Source organism: Chrysochloris asiatica, unplaced genomic scaffold (genome assembly GCF_000296735.1).
Source record: "Chrysochloris asiatica unplaced genomic scaffold, ChrAsi1.0 scaffold00172, whole genome shotgun sequence".
Classification (NCBI taxonomy): Eukaryota; Metazoa; Chordata; class Mammalia; order Afrosoricida; family Chrysochloridae; genus Chrysochloris; species Chrysochloris asiatica.
Window position 1 is genome coordinate 2,948,177 of NW_006408690.1, and position 5,447 is coordinate 2,953,623.

At 37.5% G+C, this 5,447-nt stretch overlaps 2 pseudogenes; both read left to right on the plus strand.

The window, feature by feature from the left end:
* Positions 1–3,540: 3,540 nt before the first annotated feature.
* On the plus strand, positions 3,541–3,888 carry LOC102835120 (annotated as a pseudogene).
* A 487-nt stretch (positions 3,889–4,375) lies between these two features.
* LOC102835494 lies at positions 4,376–4,680 on the plus strand (annotated as a pseudogene).
* Positions 4,681–5,447: the final 767 nt, after the last annotated feature.

Here is a 5,447-nt window from a genome sequence, read left to right on the forward strand (position 1 = left end):
ACCTTACACACAAAAACAAAAACAGACTAAAAGTCAAAGGATGGGAAAAAATATACCAAGCTAATTGCAATCAAAAATCAAAAAATTGCAATACTAATCTCTGATAGAGAAAATTATATACCTTTCACACTAAGTAATGGAAAGAAAAAGAAACTTAGAACCAAATATACCAACTGAGTTTAGATGCATTGTTTGCAAATCTGCAACAAGGAGGTTTCTTCTTGTTGTTGCTGTAAGTTGCCCTCCAATAGATTCTGACTCATGTGTGCAGAGAACGGCTCCATAGGGTTTTCAAGACTGAACTTTCAGAAGCAGAGCTAGCTGTCTGCTTCAAGCCTTTCAGACCTGTTTTGGGAGGCACCTCTGGTTGGGCTTAAATCACCAAGCTTTCATATTAGTAGTTGATCACTGGAGCATTAGTGCCACCCAGGAACTCTAAGAGGTTATTTGGCCCACACTATTTTTGAAATCACGTGACATTGTAGGATAAGCACAGGACAACAAGAATTATTTGATCCACAAAACCAGTGGTTCAAATTCACCAGTCATTCCTTAGAAATCCTTTACAGGGTCACTCTGAGTCAGAACCAACTCGACGGTACTTAACAACAATAGTTTTGGTAAACAAATATTTTCAGACTGCTTAATTGTTTATCATTTAAAAATTAATTTGAAATATTTTACAGTAACTTTTTTTTATACTCAAGTTGAATTGAAACTTGAGCCATAATTCCTTCAACAACTTTAGGGAATTCAGCCCCCTGCCATGTGAAGGTATCTTTAAATCACTAATGAAAATAGGTAAGATTACAATATTTCACCAAACAAATCTGATCTGCGACCGCTGGACCTTCTTCCAACGCTTGGGAAAAACCAGCAGGGCATACGTGCTTTCTTCACACTGTGATGGTCTCTTTGGGAAATTGCAAAATTCATCATTTTCACAAAGGTCACACAGTCTAGTGAGCTAGCCCCAACATCAATCACTTTTGCATTAGCTTCAACTCTATGCACAGAGTATGACTTCTGGAGATGATTTCTGGTCTGGCTCTGTAGAGCCTGAAGAACGCTGGGTGTCCTCCTGGAAGCAATGAAAACACATTTGCTTCATAGTGTCAAAGAGCATGCAGTCCCAGAGTGCAGTAAAATTCATTTGCTCTTGCATTTTCTCTTGCTGCCATGTATCTCACTGCTGGCTGATATTTACTCCTATTCCATGAGTTTTTTTGTAGCATAGCAACAAATTTTCCTGGTCTCTTTGCAAACTCTACTTTGAAGATCAGTGCATCCTCAGGCAAGATTTCATTTCTGCCTGTAAAATAGTGGAAGAAGCCATGAGGTCTCTCTTTCTTTTTTTTTTTTTTTTTCAGTCTAGTTTCAGTACTATGAAAAGGCTGTGTATTCAATTCTAACTTTGTGCCATGAAGCCTTAGAAGCATTGCTTTTTTGCATGGACAAAAATCTTAAATTATGTAATACTTTATGGCATCAAAATTTAATAGATGCATCTTAAAATGAAAAGTAATAGATCTTGATGTAAAAATTTTGTGGTTATTAGAATAGAGGTGTTCTTTGTAATTCCACAGCTCAAAGCAAATGTTATTTAACCTGCAAATATCCAAAACTAGCCACAGAACCAAGTTAACCATAGGAGAGATTATCAAACAGAAAGTATCAACTTTGCAGTGAATCATTGTCTTTTGACTCTAAAGATAGTAAGATCATGACTCTGTCAAATGTGCTTGTTGTCATTCATGAGTGGACAGGATACACAAGGTAAGCTTGTTTGATTGTTCACTTCGGCTCTTCTCCAGAGAGTGACCAATATGATCAAACATAGGCTCTGCTCATTTTTCATTCTTAAATTAATAGCTTATTTCTGAAACAAACAAAAAAGAAAACATAATTAGTACAGTGGATGCTAAAAAAAAATTGTAGAAAGGAATTTCTTTTTGGTAGATGCGATAGAGTTGATTTTGATTCCTGGTGACCCCATGTGACAGAATGGAATTACTCCACAGGGTTTTCTTGGCTGTAATCTTCACAGAAAGACATCACCAGATATTTCTCCTGAAGCGTCACTAGGTGAGTTCAAACCATCAACCTTTTGGTGAGCAGCTGAATGCTTGCCTCTTGCACTACCAGGGTTCCTTAGAAAGGAGTTAGGAAGTCAAATTACAAAGACAAATTGAAGGTAATAATCATAATATACTAATATTTCCTACATTTCTGAAGACAGTAAAAAAATTTGCCTGTGAAACTATATTACTAGATATTTAATTATTGATGATTCAGACAATTCTGGTCAAAAAAGTTACCCAATTACAGAAGAGAAAAATGAAAAGTTTCATCTAATGCCTAGCAATGCCTAGCAATGAGAAGCAACTGTTAACTGCACTCACTGACCAATTCTATAAAATACATGGGTGGATAGACAGACAGATAGGCCTAACAGCAGAACTCATGTTTTTCACTTTAAATAGGCCGTTTAGGGAACATAAAAGAAGTACTATGAATTTCTGTTACATGTTTTCATAAGAAAAATCTCATTATCCCACACCTACATGCTTATAAAAAATGAAAATACTACTTGAGGAGTGTTGTACATAAGTTTTCTATAAATCATTTCATAAAAGCACTTAGCTCTGAGTATAAGTAATAACATTTGGGGTAAATAAAGTAATAACATTTGAGGTAGAAAATCTCCATTCTCAAAGTTTCCATGTTGAGGGTGGTGGTTATGTGCCATGGAGTCGGTTCTGACACATAGAGACCTTGCATAGGGTTTCCAAGGCTATAAATCTTTATGGGAGCAGAAAGCCTCATCTTTCTCCTGTGGAATAGCTGGTAGTTTCAAACTGCTGACCTTGAAGTTTGCAACCCAAACCATAAACACTACGCTACCAGAGCTCCTTCATAGCGTGTTGATAGCATATAAAAAAGAATTAATAGATTTAAGTAGTATGAAGTAGTCAAAAATACCAAAGCCCCTACTAGCAATACTTTGAGATTCTGAGGAAAATATTTTTAAAGGGTTTTTTTCCCCCCTTCCACACGAAGGAGGTGGTTGTTTTATCCTGAAACTCAATGATTGTACACATTATATCCAGAAAAAAATTAAGATTCCTCAAGAAATCAAATAACATAGTGTTTGGTACTATACTAACCTTATAATCATTGCTCTGCTTGAACCAATTGCTGCTGCCACTGTGCCAATCCATCTCATTGGAGGTCTTCCTCTTTTTCTCTGACTTTCTACTTTATCAAACATGATATCCTTCACCAGGGACTGGTCCTGATAATATGTCTGAAGTCTGGCCATTCTGGCTTCCAAGGAGCATTCTGGCTGTACTTCTTCCAACTCAGATTGGTTTGATCTTTTGGCAACCCATGGTCCTTTGAATATTCTCCTCCAATACCAGAACTCAAATGCATCAATTCTTCTATGGTCTTCCTTATTCACTGCCCAACTTTCACATGCATATGAAGTTATGGAAAATACTGTGGGTTGGATCAGGCACACCTTAGTCCTCAAACAGAATGACTGACACCTGTGAATCTGTTTTAATTTTGAAGAAATGTTTATCAGTAGATTCACAAAAGATGAAAAAGAGAACCAGGAATACCTGAAATGCTCTCCTGCATCTCCACCGATTGTCAAAGAATGGAATCACAGATCTGGTGGAAACCAAATAAATAGAGGCAACTAGTTACAAGATAACAGACAGTTTAGAGGTAGGGATAACAGACGAAGGGGGCCAAGTGACAATCAATTCATCAGTTGGAATGGACAATCCTGCAGTAAAAATTACTTGCAGCAAAGACAAGTACCTTATTGCCCCCAGCAACATGGGCAGCATGGTACAACCTCCTTATGGTTATTACTGATAGAGATGTGAACAGCTTTTGATAAAAACCATTTATTTTGTTAATATGGAAAAAAAAAAAGTCCTTCAACACTTTAAAGAGGTCTTGTGTAGAAAATTTGCCTAATGCAATACATCTTTTGATTTCATGACTGCTACTTCCATGAGCCACCACTTGTCTAACAGTTTGTCATACTGTGGTGGCTTGTGCGTTGCTGTGATTCTGAAAGCTATGCCACCAGTATTTTAAATACGAGCAGGGTCACCCATAGTGGACAGGTTTCAGATGAGCTTCCAGACGAAGACAGACTAGGAAGAATGATGAACTACTTCTGAATATTTAGTCACTGAAAACAGTATGAATAAGTGATGGGAGGCATTGCAGAAGTCCTTCCAGCCATGTTTTGTGCTTTGAGGGAAGATAGATGGATTTGTAAACCTTGGAGCGAGATTCTGCCTGGCTGAGGTCTCTGCACTGTGGAGACCCCCAGGGTGAAGCTACCACCACCATGTCTGACCAGGAAGCAAAACCTTCAACTGAGGACTTGCGGGATAAGAAGGAAGGAGAATACATTAAACTCAAAGTCATTAGACAGGATTGCAATGAGATACACTTTAAGGTGAAAATGACAACACATCTCAAGAAACTTAAAGAGTCATACTGTCAAAGACAGGAGTTCCAATGAATTCACTCAGGTTTCTCTTTGAAGGACAGAGAATTGCTGGTAATCACGCTCCAAAAGAACTGGGAATGGAGGAAGAAGATATGATTGAAGTTTATTAGGAACAAACAGGGGGTCATTCAACAGTTTAAATATTCTTTTAATTTTTTTTTTTCTTTTCCCTTAATCCTTTTTTTTTAAAAAAATAGTTCTTTTGTAATGTGATGTTCAAAATGGCATTGAAAACTGGCACCTCTCTTTAAAGCATCTGGTATTTTGAATTCTAATGCTCGTTACTCACTATTGTTTGTTTTCATTGTGCTGAATTTTGGTGATCAAGCTTCAGACCCCTTCATAGAGCACGCCTCTTAAAATGACCTATGTGCACAGAGAGATCACCTTTTCAGGCTTGTGGAATAAATAAGATCCACCAATGCAAGTGTTCATAATGACTTTCCAGTTGGCCCTGAAGTTCTAGCATGTGATTACTATACTCCTGGACTATGAGTTTCAGTGGGAGATGGAAGTTTTCAGAGAACTGAAATGTGGAAAAATGACCTTTCCTTACCTTGAAGCTACATTTGAAACCTAAGGGTCTGGACCAAAGGAAGAGAAATCAGGATTGAGTCATGATGACAAATGGTGAGAGCCATGACTAACTCCAAAGGTGGTTTCACTGAAGAGACAAAGCAGTTTAAGGTTAAAATAAAATCTTTGCCAGAAGATCCCAGCAAAGTTCTAAATTTCATGAGCAATTAATAAAAATATTCATGCAGAAGTATATACTACAGAAAAAAACAAACAAACAGCAAAACACCTTATGAATAGCAGAGAAACACTGTCAGACAGAGTGCCGGACAAAAGAGCCCCTCAGGTTGGAAGACTGGGCAAGAGCTGCCTCCTCAAAATAGAGTTGACC